The following is a 15958-nucleotide window of genomic DNA, read 5'->3' on the forward strand; positions in this document are numbered from 1 at the left end:
CATTTAATCAGAAACCCACATCTACACAACCTCCAGCCAAATAACACTCCCACCCAAAACCCTGCGCCACAACTTGTCTAAAATAAGGGATTGTTTGATAGGACATATTCCGAGACATCAAATAATTGTCAATTTGGTATTGGAGGGAAGCGTGGGTGGTAACAATTGTAGGGCGAGACGGACGAATGTAGTTTGGGGTACTTTCTCAGGGAGCTGGATTGAGTAAGTCTTAGAAATAAAAGACTACAACAACAACAACAACATTAATTAATTAATAATTCCGACTTTACGCTTTGAATTTACAAGACCTTTGCGCTACGCACTCAGATAAGTGAGTGAAAGGCGGGGGGCTTAAGTGAATAGCGTTGAAGTTTTTTAAAAGCCCTAAGAAATCTTTCAGGCTTCAAAGAAGATTTTTTTGTTTTTTTTTAGAGTTGTGTTCTTGCTTAAGGGAATTAATGTCCGGGCACAGAGCTTTAAATCTTGCAAGTATACAAAAAAATCGAAGGCAGCCAGTTGGTAATGTCCCGTTGTGAGACTGAACTGATACGTCTGCGCGTATAAAGGGGCGGTTGCGAGTTCGTTTTGCCTTGGTCGTCATTATTTGAATATTTACGGTACTATTTTTATAAAAGGAGGTAATTCTGCGAGACCGCTGTACGTTTTTGCGTGTCGGTTGGCTTCTATATGGCACCGGCGACAGTAGTGTGCGCAAGACAGACGAACCACTCTAAGATATTACTTCCCCACACAGCGCACTCGATGAAAAATGTGCCCAAGTAACGTGCGCATAGTGAATTATGAGTATGGCTGCACATTTTCAACTTCTAGGCTCCGCATTTCTTCGTACCGAGCACTCATGTTCAATTGTAGTCCACTCACAGCAGATGAAACACACGTTTTCCCAACAGATGGCAACGCAGCGTAAGGCGTCGAATCTGCACAACGTAAACACCGCGACTGAAAAATATGGCGCGCGAACGGAAAGCATCGTACGTTAGATAAATAGTTGGGTACGGCAATTTATAGATTTTCATGTGTGCCTCTTGTCGCTCAGAGATACGGACTCCGCGGTTATCATCAAATGCGACATTTGATGCAAATGCCTTTCCGAGATTAATGTCTGAATTACTCCTCTGTGATCCTGACAAGGGGTAGATTGAGTGAATAATTAAATCACTGAAGACTAAGGACTCCCATGGATATGATGGAGTGCCTAATAGAATATTAAAGTACCGTGCTGCACATGTCAACCCTGTATTTAGCTAAATCTGTAATTTTTCCTTTAGGAATGGTCAGTTTCCTGAACTATTAAAGTACTCAATAGTAAAGCCGCTTTATAAAAAGGGAGAAAGGGATAACGAAGCCACTTTTAGACCTATTTCGATGCCATCAGTATTTGCTAAAGCTATTGAGGAGGAGGAGGAGGATATTAGTGTTTAACGTCCCGTCGACAACGAGGTCATTAGAGACGGAGCGCAAGCTCAGGGGAGGGAAGGATGGGGAAGGAAATCGGCCGTGCCCTTTCAAAGGAACCAACCCGGCATTTGCCTGAAGCGATTTAGGGAAATCACGGAAAACCGAAATCAGGATGGCCGGAGACGGGATTGAACCGTCGTCCTCCCGAATGCGAGTCCACTAAAGCTATTGAAAAGGCTGTGTATGTAAGGATAGTTGATCATTTTATATCACACAATTTGCTATCAAATGTACAGTTCGGCTTTAGAAGTCGTTTAACAACTGAAAATGGTATATTCTCTTCTCTCTGTGAGGTACTGGATGCGTTAAACAAAAGGTTTCATTTTGATTTAAATAAGGCGTTTGACAGTGTTGATCACAAAATATTGCTACAGAAGTTGGACCATTACGGAATACGGGAGTAGCTCACAACTGGTTCACCTCTTACTTTATTAACAGACAGCAAAAGGTCATCATTCACAGTATTAAGAATGACTGTGATATGGGCTCTGACTAGATTACGGTCAAATGGGGGGAGGGGTGGGGGGGAGGGGGAGGGGGTGCTCCAAGGATCAGTTTTGGGGCCACTCCTGCTCCTTATTTATATAAATGATATGCCCTCTAGTATTACGGATAACTCTAAAATATTTCTGTTTGCTGATGACAGTACCTTGGTAGTAAGGATTTTGTGTCCAACAATGGCTCGGTTTCAAACAGAGCAGTTCATGACATAAGTTCCTGGCTTGGCTAAATCACAGTAAGAAACAGTTTTTATAGTTTCTAACACACAATTCAACAAAACTCAACAGTTCAATTTCGCAGAATGGCCATATGATTAGTGAAACTGAGCAGTTCAAATTTCCAGGTTTTCAGATGTATAGTAAAATGTCGTGGAAAGCTCACGTTCAGGATCTTGTTCAAAGAATTAATGTTACCATTTTTACTATTCGAACAGTATCTGAAGTAAGTGATCGTTCGACACGAAAATTAGTCTGCTTTGCTTATTTTCATTCGCTTATGTCGTATGGTATTATATTCTGGGGTAGCTATTTCCATTCTAAAAGGATATTTTTGGCTCAAAAACGGGCGGTTCTGGCAATAACTGGTGTAAGTTTGCGAACATCTGCTTATTCCAAAGAATACGCAGCTTTCACTCAGTTAATATTCGGCAGAAATCAAACCTGCATCTTTATCGGACTTCTTTAACTTTTTTTCAGAAAGATGTGCAGCATACTGCTGCATCCATTTTCAATGAGCTACTACAAGAATTCAAAAATCTTTACAGTAATCCACGTGCTTTCAAATCGAAACTGAAGAGTTTCCTCATGGGACGCTCCTGCTATACTGTCGAGGAGTTCCTTGAAAAATTAAGCTGATTCTTATGTTGAATTATTGATTGTGTTTACTTAAATCTATGGCTTGACTTTTTTTGGGTTCATAAACATTTTATTTTTTTCTGTTAATACTTTTACGCTGTAATTTCATTTACTGACACTTTTCATGACCTAGGAGATTTGCTCCTTATTTTGGTCCTACGGAACCTGACGTGTAAATAAATACATAAATAAATAACATTTGGCTGGGTTCTACAGTGTTTTGGCTCCTTTCGCTACGGGAAGTTTTCTCGGCAATGAGATATTACCACGCGTCTACCACGTCGGATTTCAGTGTTGTTGCCGGCCGCGGTGGTCTAGCGGTTCTGGCGCTGCAGTCCGAAACCGCGGGACTGCTACGGTCGCAGGTTCGAACTCTGCCTCGGGCATGGGTGTGTGTGATGGCCTTAGGTTAGTTAGGTTTAAGTAGTTCTAAGTTCTAGGGGACTTATGACCTAAGATGTTGAGTCCCATAGTGCTCAGAGCCATTTGAACCATTTTTTTTTCAGTGTTGTTAATGTTACAGGTGGGGAGAAACTGCTACCACTTCGTGTATGTTTCTTCGGTCAAAATGTCCTAACCTCACAAAGATAATTCATTCTGCCTGTTCTGTGATTATATGTTGAAGTACGCTTGTCTTAAAAACTCCCGAAAAAGTGATTTAACCAAAGTGATTTTGATATTCGAGCACCTAGTGTAAAATGAGAAAATATAGGCAGGCAGTATTTTAGATACGACCTTCGTTACTTAAACATGACAAGAATTATCGGTACATGAAGTGGTGCTCAACATACTGCATACTTCCACATAAACTATATTCTAATGATATAAATAAGCAGGTCATTTCAGCAGCTCTCAAATACCATTCATCACCCATACAAATGCAGTGATGGTACATATGCGGCGAATCAAAAATTATTTCGTACGTAACGTTTGCTTAGGGCTTGCGTAACGAATCTTGTAGCTGCAGCTGCTCTCCTCCAACATTAAACCTAAGATAATTGTTATTGCTATGTATGTACTATCGATCAACAAAGCGACAGCAATTGGCGTGGTAGTTATGCTGAGCACTCAATTTAACCCAGCGAAACTCGTGTGCGTGTGTGTGTGTGTGTGTGTGTGTGTGTGTGTGTGTGTGTGTGTTTTTCTCAAATCTGTTTCCTGCTACCCTGATTTAGGTTTCATGCGTGTCCTATAAAAAGTCTTAAAGGGAACTCGGGCAGGTCTGTAGTGCTCCAATATTATTGTTTATTTTGTTTTATGCTTTTTCGCCCAAATCTAAAGCAATACTTGATTTTCTGTCTATGCGTATTTTGTGGAAATTGGTTTAAAAATATTTTTTTGTTAACATTATGTTTTTATGTTTGACATAAAACGTCAAGAGAATAATTTTATGGATGAAGCAATCTGTAAACTATTTAAGTACAATTAAAATTAATCTTAAAAACGTTTTAGTTTTCAGAAGGGACAGGATTTCAGTCTGCTGTACCATTACGTATAACCTATTAAAGATCATTTTAACTCCAAAGCAAACACCTGGCTCAATTTTCTTGTAAATATTTTATGTCTTTTTATTTTGCTTTGTAATTTTATCTGTTTCTCGGATGGTGTGCTCAATATCACCGTTGGTTCATTATTTTTGTCTTGACATGTGTTTTCAAAGAATAACCTGAAAGAACAAACTAATAACATCATCAAAAGCTCTAATTGTTTAAGGAAACATTAAATAAGTGAAGACGTATTGCAACATTGCGTGCAAGCTCTTTAAAAGTTCAGTAATTACGGTATGCATTCTTGTACAAGTGATTTACAAATTATTAGGCAACTTTATTCATACTAAGCAAATTTCATCGTTAGCAGAAAAATTTCAGTGTTTTTACGGACTTGCGGAGTTATGTAATCACGGAGCACCTGTAATTATAGAATATGTATGCCATCACTATACCTACAAGTAATATATTTTTCACTGAGAATTGTCCAGTCCGATTGGTTGCTGTTTTATTTGAAAACTAGTAGTAATATTTGGAGCAAACAATCTTCTTTGTTAGCGCTTTAATTCGCTGTTCATTTCCAGCAGTATAAGTAACCAATGAAAACTTAATCTACTGAATAAATTTTTAAAATTTCTGTATGTAAGTGTACAGTTACAGACATTCTTGGTAGTCGAGTCCACATGTTCCCCACTTCCATTCAGCTGTGCTCTGAACTGTTCGCCTTATTCTTCAACACCGTAGGCGCATGATCAGATGGTGAAGTGATCAAGCGATCACAGTGTGCGGGCTTTATAATGCCTTTAAACAAGCGATTACTGATTTCCATTCTTGTACATGCTCACCCACTGGGGCTCCATTTCTAATGAATTCTATATCGACTCGGAGTTCCACGAGGGGCGTTCAGTAAGTAGTGCAACACATTTTTTTATCTGAAAGCAGTCTGATTTGATGCCATGTTATTCCCCACTCTTTTGGCTTCTAAACCCCATTTTTCAACATGATCTCCTTCCCGTACGATGGCCCTAGGGTAGCACACGCCTCTGAGTACCCGACTATTGGACGAGTGTGTCAGCGCTATCAACAGACGTTCTCTTGAGGAGCGAGGTGTCTGATTGTCATCCGTCGATCACCTCGAATGAGAGTGTCCGCTCGTTCCAACACTGCAGGAGTCACAACTGTATGCTGGCGGCCGGCACGCGGGAGGTCGGACCTTATTGCGATGATGACGGACACCTCGCCCAACGACTCACTGCGCTTTTGCTCACTTCCAGATCTCCATGGGCATTCTGCAAGTACCTGTGAATATCTGTGATGCTCTGGTTTTCTACCAAAAGAAACTAAATGACAGCTCTCTGCCTGGACCGCAACTCCATTACAGATGCCATTTTGAAGGCTACGTATAGTGCCGCCACCTATCGGAACATCGTGAAATTATGGAAGCTGAAGCAGGAGTATTCCACGATGATCCACGACAATTCCGAATTTTTTCATCCGAAACTGGTTGATAAAAAAATGTGTCGCATTACTTATTGAATGCCACTCGTACATCTTGTGAACAACTTCTTCAGTCTGGACGACTAAAGGCAACTCTAAGATTTACAGGTGATACAAGTTGTATGATGCCGTGAAACTTCAAACTGTTCGAGTAGAGCTAACAGGCTGTTCGACTGTCACCCATTATGAATACGTAGTGCAAGAAGGAATTACGCATATTCGTATATGAAGATGGTATCTGTTCTTTCGGACATGTCGGAAAGAATAGATACCATCGGTGACCATGTAGCTCCCTTAGAATGAGGTTCTGGGCGCTTCAGTCTGGAACCGCGCGACCGCTACGGTCGCAGGTTCGAATCCTGCCTCGGGCATGGATGTGTGATGTCCTTAGGTTAGTTAGGTTTAAGTAGTTCTAAGTTCTAGGGGACTGATGACCTCAGATGTTGAGTCCCATAGTGCTCAGAGCCATTTGAACCATTTCTCTTAGAAAGAAATGGTAATTAAATCAAGACCATAAGCTGTCGACAGGTGTTGATGTACATCAACGGGGACAGTTGAAAATGTGTGCCCCGACCGGGACTCGAACATGGGATCTCCTACTTACATGGCAGACGCTCTATCCATCTGAGCCACCGAGGGCACAGAGGATAGTGCGACTGCAGAGATTTATTCCTTTCACGCTCCCCGTGAGACCCACATTCCCAACTTTATGTCCACACACTACATTCGTAGTGCCCCTGCCCATTACACTCATTACTCGCGGCAGACAATCTTATCGGGTCCCATAAGAGTTCGGGCAATGCGTGTGCATCCAGCACAAAAGAAGGTCAATGGCCGGTTAGCCTTAACTATATGAAGATGGTATCTGTTCTTTCGGACACTGCCGAACTCTTATGGGACTCTGTAAGATTGTCTGCCGCGAGTAATGGGTGTAATGGGCAGGGGCACTACGAATGTAGTATGTGGACATTATGTTGGGAATGTAGGTCTCACGGGAGGCGTGCAAGGCATAGATAAATCCTTGCAGTCGCACTGTCCTCTGTGCCCTCGGTGGCTCAGATGGATGTAAGCAGGAGGTCCCGGGTTAGAGTTCCGGTCGGGAGACACATTTTCAACCGTCCCCGTTGATATATATCAACGCCTGTCGACAGCTTAGGGTTTTGATTTAATTATCATTTGATTCACATTCGAGTGATCTTCCTTTAACACGCTGACGCCACGCGGCCTGCGGCGGCCACTCGCTCCACTATGTTTAACGCAGTCAGGCCGCAGTGCTGTGTATTCATTCGTATTTATTGATCGAGTTGACACCAGTGTACAGAAGATCAGGTACAATATCTAGATCAACGCTAGAAATTTTACTTTTTGCGACTTTACGTACTATCGAAATACATACTGTACTAAACAAAGTGGAGCGTCGGCCACGCGTCGTCATGCATGAAACTCGAACGCGTCCTGTGGCGGCATGTTGATACGAGGCGCGTTCATTGAGAAATGCAAACGTTTTTTCTCTGCCAATTTCAGTTGAAAAAAGTGCGGAATATTTTGTGGATCATCTCTGAATATTCCAGCTTCAGTCCCTATAGTTCCATGAAGTTCCGATAGTTGGCGGCTCTATTCGTAGCCTTCAAAATGGCGTCTGTAACGGAGGTGTGTTCCAAGAAGAGAGCTGTTATTGAGTTTCTTTTGGTGGAAAACCACAGCATCGTAGATATACCTCGTAGATTTTCATAGGAGCTTGCAGAATGTCTACGGACACTTGGCAGTGAACAAAAGCACGGTGAGTCGCTGGGCGAGACGCCTGTCACCATCGCAGCTCAAACCTTCCGATCTCCCAATATTCCTGACACTCATCCGAGTTAATCAACGGATCACAGTCAAACAGGTGTGCTGATTTAGAATTTCGTGGGAGATTCAAATAGTGTGTGTGGCCGAGAGCCGAACCTCAGATCTTTGGAGATGGAGATGAGTTAGGGTACTGGCAGAGATAAACCTGTGTGGGCGGGTTGTGAGTCGTGCTTCAATAGCTCAACAGGTAGAGCACTTGCCGATGAAAAGCATAGGTCCCTGGTTCGGGTCCTGATCCGGCACATAAGTTTGGTCTGCTAGGAAGTCTCCGTTTCTCGGTTCTTTGTCAACATATCTACCTTTTCCGAAACTTGTCCGAGAAGTGGTGCTGTCAACATATCTACCTTTTCCGAAACTTGTCCGAGAAGTGGTGCGGGAAGATACACGTAGATTTTGGACAATTTCAGATTCCGCCTGTTGCGCACAGAAAAAAAGGTGTACACGCAGTTTCGAACTTTACCGTTGTCTTTAGTATACTGTGAAAGTACCGACAGCGGAAAAAGCTAGAAAAAGCAGCGACTGTGTTGCGCACAGACAGGCTTGAGCAGAGGGCAGGCGGAAAAACGTGACATGCAATATAGTTCTGTCATAAGATTTGGACTTGAGGGTTCGTCCATATGACTTAACTAGGTTCCAGTTTCAACTCATTTTCTTGAAAATATGACTAGCGTGTAAGACCTGGAAAATGGTGCTATCTGCATGCCTATAGACGAAAATTAGAGTATCTCAATGAAAATGTGGTATCTAGATGCGACACTTTAATAAATGATACGACATACTGGTTGTTGACTAAACCCATAAGTAATTCAACTTGTTTCTGTTTCTTTAGTATTTTATTTAATGGAAGTCTAATGTTTACTGTATCGTCAGGTGGAAACATCCTGAAAAGCTTTTATACATAGTTACGTAGATCGCTATGTAGAATGTATCGTATACAGAATTATCATAATAATTACGCTCAGAAAAAACGAAAAATTACATGAGCTACAGCTGCTGTAGTAAAGAATATAGAATGTAGAAATCGTTCAACAGATTCATGTAAGATTCTTTCTATGTGAAGCACGTGTCTTGTCGAAGAGACAGGTCAGCTTATTTCATATTACCTATCAAAATATATCTCTCTTTCTATCGAGGAAATTTCTGCCGATGTGAGTGAAACAATGAAAGGAAATAATCGTAAGGCATTGTTGGCGGGGAGACCCCATTTGGGGAAGTGCGGCTGCCAAATGCAATTCTTATTTCAGCCGATGCCACATTGGACGACTTGCGTGCCGGTGATGAGGTTGAAATGATGATGGGGACAACACAACACTCATTGCACGAGCAGAGAAAATCTCCAACACGGCCGGGAATCGAACCCGGGACCGCTGCATGGAAGGCAAACACGTTACCACTGAGCTAAGCAGACGGACACTGACACAGTATGTGTGCTATAATGAACAATTTGTTGTTACAAGATTTATGATGTAGTAGTCTTTCAGTGTTGACTGTAATAAATGTTAATGATAGATGCGAAAACTAAATCTGATACTCAACTATAGTATTAAGTTTCCTTATGAGTAGTATTACGCAACACCCCGTCGAACATTGCTGAAATCATTTTTATTGGTGGCGTTTAACTACAGCTTTCTGTATTAATTTGTGTATGAGAACGGATAAGGAGCTTCGCTGTCACTGATTAAGTGTGGTTAGCTGTAGTGGCAATAAGCGCACAGCACACGAAGCTAGCGCGCAGGTGATGGCAGCGCAGGAAACACTGGCAGAACGCGACAAGACGAGGAGAACGCAGTTGCTCCTTCTCACTCAGTCCTTAACAACAAATCCTGAGCTCTCATTCAAACAGCAGCCGAAGTGAATAAAACAATATTTCGATTACCATACCTGTCGTTTTTCTCAGGGGAAATTAATCGACGTAAACGTCATGAGTTATGTGATCTGTTCAGTTATATCATCACGCCATCGATGACAACGTTCCACATGCGGAAATAAAGTCGTAAATTAGTATTTACACGAAATGAACTGCGCTACATAACGAGGAGCCGGCCGGGGTGGCCGAGCGGTTCTAGCCGCTACAGCCTGGAACCGCGCGACCGCTACGTTCGCAGGTTCGAATCCTGCCTCGGGCATGGATGTGTGTGATGTCCTTAGGTTAGTTACGTTTAAATAGTTCTAAGTTCTAGGGGACTGATGGCCTCAGAAGTTAAGTCTCATAGTGCTCAGAGCCATTTGAACATAACGAGGAAGAGATTGAGTGTTGATTTGTAGATGAAGTGGGGATTTTTGGCAGTAACTTCACACGAGAATGGAACACCTCTCTGCACGGAATGCGTATGGTTGTTCTAGAATCACGTGTGGCTTGGTATGAATAACGTAAGGCCAGGTTCTCATTCAAATGAGCAAGAAATAGGCAGAGTTTGGAAATTTTATTGAGACAATGAAATGACATACAAAGAATCTGTTTGGGGATTATGACAGGTCATACTTTGATATTTTAGATTTTCACTGCAATTCTGGTTTGCTCCAAGGGCTTGCAAGATTGAAGTAGTCCGTCAGGAGTTATCTGAAATCAAAAATGGATAATATCACTCGATAGTACATTAAATTTAATGATATGATGCTAACTCGCACTTTGAGTTCGATTTTTGACTGTTTTGGTCACTCTTTAGGGCATTACAATAAACAGTTAATATTGTATATCACAAGTATAAGCTCCTAAGAAAAATGTTTATTTTTCGGGGGCCAAAGGTAGAAGTTAATAGGTCGAACCGTTTTTATTTTATATTGTACGCAGTTCTGAAAAATCGTTTCTCGAGAAATATCTGTTTATAGTTTAGGGAAGACCTTTGTATGTATTATTCAATTTGCATAAAAACTACATGTTGTTATATATTTTTGGTTTCACTGAAAACAAATCTAAAGTCAGTTTTTGAAAATTGAAAATGGCTACCCAATATGCGGACCAAAAATTATGTTTTGACCAATTTTGACAGCAAATGACCAAAAAATGTGTTTTCTTATCTTACTCTGCAATTCCAGGGCCGTATATCAACACCTTCTCCAACTGGAATTGTTGCTGGAGAGCAATTCCTTCGTTCTTCTTGGCAAAAAAAGCCGAGCTGGGTATGCTGCGTTCGGCAGCCTACACACGTTGTCCATCAGCTTTTTCGGCGAATATGTTTGCATGCATACTGCAACAGAAATCATTTTGTGAACGTGCGTCACGGCGGGACAAGTCTTCTACCTGAGCCAGGCGTCTCCGGCTGAGAGCATCCCACGGCGGCCGTGGCATTGCTTCGAACAATGGGCTTTAGAAGCTCCTGTGACACATGGATTACAAAACCTTTTCGTCCCAATATTCTAAACAGATATGCGTTTCAAAATTACAATAAAAATCGTATTTGCGACAATTTTGAATAAAAACTTGGTCTTAACTGTCGAATTACACTGTGTGTCCTTGTTGCGTTAGGACTATGGCTATGAAAAATAAAAATAATGAAGAGTTTTCCCAAATCACTGTGTTTATTCAGTATAGTCTCCCCCTGAATCAAAACAAATATGAAATCATTTTAAAAGTGTTTAGAAACAGTCATCGCAGTACTTTTTTGGAATCGTATTTGGTACTACTGTACAGTTGTCTTGGATGTCCTTAACTGCGTCGCAATGGTGTCCTTTCATTGGCAACCTCAACTCTGGGAACAACCAGAAGTCGACTGGGGCCAAATACGGCGAATACGGCGGGTGATCCATTTGCTGACCAACTCTGTGGGTTGGGGCGTTGTTGTGGAGGAGCGGTCAGAAACCTGCCTCTCGGTATTCGGGTCGAACTCGACGAATTCTCGCCCACAAGCACGGAACGTCACAAAAACTTACGTTGCGTCGCTGTTCCACGGCCATTTTTGGACAAGTGACAGACATGTACTATTACATTCGCAGCCATGACGCCTCCTGCAGCGATGCTAGCGCTTTGACCTTCTACAAGGCTGTTGTTGAAACTTCAAGGATCGTACTGTTGGAACTCACCACGAGATAACACTGCAGTTTGGAATTTCAGTCCAGTAGACCTAACGGAAGAACTGACATACACTGTGTTAACATAAAACTTATTCTTTAATGAACGTGTACACGCATTACCAGAGATTTTTTTTTAGTGTAGAGCAGGGGGTGGGAGGTGCCTAACAGAAAAAGACTTCGAACCGTAGTTCACGATATTTCGGGGCCAGGTCTCTTCGATTCCCTTCATGTGTACTCAGTTCTTCTCCACACTGTCTCTTCTCTCAACGATGCTCGTCACATAATTCTGTATTACCGTTTTTGTATGGTGCAGTGTAAAATGACGACAGCAGCTCCACCTTTCTAACACAACTGTAAAACTTACATGGCGTGTGACTACCTTATGAATAGATTTTCTGAAACCATGGGAACAAAAATATAATTCACAAAGTCAGTTGAAATATTCACCGAAGAAAAATAGATAAAGGATTGTAATTTTTTACAGCAAATGGGTGGTACTAGATCAGATCTGCTGAAAAGCGACAAGTTCATACGAGACAGAATGGTCCAGGAAGAAGGGAAGATTAGGGTTTAACTTGCCTTCGACGACGAGGAGATTGTACAGCGAGGAGCAGTTGAAACTGAGGAAGAATACTGTCATTTGCCTTCAATATTTCAGTGAAACCACAAAAAAATCTAAATCTGAGTAGCCCAACGGGGATTTCAAACATGGATTTCCCCAGTGCAGTGTCGTACTCACTAAGTTCCCATGCACTGTCAAAGAACGGTGAGACACAAACTTTGATCCGAGATTCGCCCTAACACTCTTCCAGATCATGCAATAAGAAATGAAGTAAAGTGATATAGCGGGTGGAAACCGATGATCCTGAACGAGAGAAGGGGTAGTCAATTTTATACTGTAAAAGATGTGGCCAGTATTTTCTGGAACGTAAAGGGATCCTACCTGTCCATTGAATTCCAAAGAATAAAGTAATCATTCGGTACTAGTCTCCACTCAAAGAAATTTAAGAATTAGGCGAGGAAAGGTCTGTATTCACACCATTTGGCACCCTCGGATTTTTAATTGTTGTCATATCTAATGGAATTTGTAGCTGGGAAACTTTTGACTTCAATGAGGTTACTGCAATTGTAGATGGACATTTTGCAGCTATATCACAATAGCACTGGAAGGATGGGATCTTGTCACAGGGAAAGAGATGGACAAAATACAGCGACGTATGGATTACGTTGAAAAATAAGTACCTACATTTAAAATCTACAAAACAATCATTCACTGCCAATACGAGAGAAATTCTCTCTCACCTGACGGAAGAGCCACTGAAAAAAGTTATTACATTCAGAACATTACATTTTGTAATGTATTCCACAATGAAGGAACTCTCGGATGCTGAGAGCGGTAAAGGATAGACATTTTTTTGAAACACAAACCTAGTTAAATTTGTATTACAGCACACTACTAATCACAAAGTAATCAGAAAAGTTAATTTTAAGGCTTTCTGTGAAATTTCAGGTAAATGGATTAGAAGGAGTTAGCAAACAAAGTTTTTTAATATAGTTATGAATTCATCGCTTACCTACAATACATTCAACACAGCCTGACAGCCCCCCCCCCCCCCACCTCCTAGTGCCGCCTTGAATAGAAAAGCTGCATTCCACCTGCAGTCAGACCGATGGTCCAGTCATGGCCTTGCGTTGCAGACTTTACCTTTTGTGGTTGCGCGACCAACGTGGAAATGATACACTCAGTCTCCTATGAAAATAGTAACCGTTCCCGAAGAACAGATACCATGATGACCGTGCAGCTTGTCTATAATAAATGATTATTAATTGAAACCCTCAGCTGCCGTCAGGTGTTGTTGATATACCTCGATGGGGACAGCTGAAAATGTGTGCCCCGACCGGGACTCGAACCCAGGATCTCCTGCTTACATGGCAGACGCTCAATCCATCTGAGCCACCGATGGCACAGATGAATAACGCGCCTGCATGTAGTCAGCAGCTGAGGGTTTCAATTAATTATCATTTATTCTAAACAAGCTGCACGGTCATCAGTGGTATCTGTTCTTTGGAAACAGTTACTATCTTCATATGTGATTAAAAAGGCTACCCGGCCATTGACCTTCGTCGTTGCGAATGCGCACAGGTTGCCCCAACTCTTACGGGGATCGTCACCTTACTTGGCGCGAGTAATGAGTGGATGGGCAAATATCTATTAGCCACATTACATATGTAGATTGTGGACAGTTGGCAATGTGGGTCTCACTGGAAGCGTGCAAGGGATAAGTCCCTGCAGTAGCACTATTCAACTGTGTCCTCGGTGGCTCAGATGGATGGAGCGTCTGCCATGTAAGCAGGAGATCCTGGGTTAGAGTGCCGGTCGGGGCACACATTTTCAGCTGTCCCCATCGAAGTATGTCAACAACACCTGTCGGCAGCTGAGGTTTTCAGTTAATTATCACTCAGTCTCCTAGCTTGCCAGTAAGAATCTACAGACCTGCTGTGACCTTTGTCCTTAAATTTCTTACTTTTGCATTAGTAGACCACATCATGTTTTAAATAATCAAAAGTCGTAGCCAAATCATAAAATATTTCCAACGGTGATAAATAGTGATTTATTGATTCTAGCATACCATCTGTTTTTAAAATCCAAACTGTTTGATACTTAGTGTTCATGAATTCTATTGTACATGGCTGCCACCAAAACATTGGAAAATAGCAGTAATAATGAAATAAATCGGTCGTTATTTTCTAATGTCTATCTCCTGTTTTGTGAAATGGCTTTACAGCGATATATTGAAATCTGTCTGATAAAATTGCACTATTAATAGATTAAGTAACCAGTTTTATGTACTTCGAAGTACCTCTCAACAACATTTAGTTATTATACTAATTATTTAATCATTACCAAATCAGCCTTTATTTTTAAGACAGGTGGTAACACAAAAAATTTGGACATGTGGAATGTAACTGAATTTTGTCCATCTTCTTTTGAAACGCTCTGCTTAGAACTTATATATAACCCTCCTTGTGAACAAGGATGTATGAGGTATCAAATATAGTCATGTTCAGTAACACACAGATCCTTTATCCTTCAGAGAAATTACACAGAACCTTAATCACGATGTGGACGGAAATTTTATTTCCGCTCCTACTGAATATACCTCTTAGCGATTCAATCAATGAGTCGCTTAGTTTGGTGTTAGTAAAAAACCACGTAAAATACATCTGTTTTTACATAAATAGCCTAAATGTAATATATTGAAAACGTCCTTTCCAGTTATCGTGGGGTATGTTTCATTCTACTAAAATGACGCTGTCTGCTGGATTCATCACTCACAGATTCTTTGAGCTAGTCACATACCTGAGATCGAATTATAGCATCTTCGTGATTAGTCTGCATGATACCGTGTCTGGCGATTGCTGAGCAGGGAGTGTTCGCAACGGCTTTTCCTAGAAGCTAAGGAAGTTAAAGGTATTCGCTCAGAGAAAGTGCTTTTGAGAGAAGGTGCTATTCAGCGGGAGGAATTGATCCCCAATAGCAGATACACAATTGAATTTTCTCCACGGAATGTACATTAGTGTAATCTCACAAACGAACACTGCTCAGGAACTTGCGATCTCGAGATGGTAGTAAACAGAAGAAATAACTGGACGAGCGAGTTAATCAGTTTTACAACCAGAGAGGACGTTCTGGAGGGGGGAAAGGTATTCCTCCTGCAGAACAGTGTACCTAGTAACAAACGATGTTTCCTGATCGAGGTTTTATAATAGTGATTGATTTTAGAATCACATGTGGAAATACACACTTGAAACCGCCATAAGCAGTTTGTGGCATTTCCTGGTGTTTTTGGTGTTGTGACACATAAGGTGTTTTGTACAGCGTTTGTAAATAGTACGACTTCTACATACTTAAGTGCTGTGTAACACGAGTATATTGAAACTATTTTGAGAATATTGTTAATTCTCCAGTTGCAGAGTTTAATGGTGTGTAAAATTCTGTATGTTTTTAAAACTGGTAACTTAACGTGTGGACGGTTAAACCGTACTTCGTCGGTCTTGGACCATCTTGTACCTTGAAATGGGAGAAGCTCTACGATGCAACACGTGTCATTTACAAACGAACTGGATTTCTTAATGCCTTAAAAATTTTCCCTTTCTTGAAACTGGTAATTAATGTCAGTTGCCAATAGCTTGTATTTCAAAATATTTAACTTGTGACTGGTTTTTGGTAATGCTTCTTCTTGATTTGATTTCACTTACTGGTTTTTGGTGTCCAGAGGA

General features: G+C 41.3%; 1 non-coding gene across 1 annotated transcript; it reads right to left on the bottom strand.

The window, feature by feature from the left end:
- Positions 1-13567: 13567 nt before the first annotated feature.
- On the bottom strand, positions 13568-13642 carry Trnat-ugu (transfer RNA threonine (anticodon UGU)). Its single transcript has one exon. It is a non-coding gene; the product is annotated as a tRNA-Thr (tRNA).
- Between the last annotated feature and the right edge of the window lie 2316 nt (positions 13643-15958).

The sequence above is a fragment of the Schistocerca cancellata genome, chromosome 5, assembly GCF_023864275.1.
Source record: "Schistocerca cancellata isolate TAMUIC-IGC-003103 chromosome 5, iqSchCanc2.1, whole genome shotgun sequence".
Taxonomy (NCBI): Eukaryota; Metazoa; Arthropoda; class Insecta; order Orthoptera; family Acrididae; genus Schistocerca; species Schistocerca cancellata.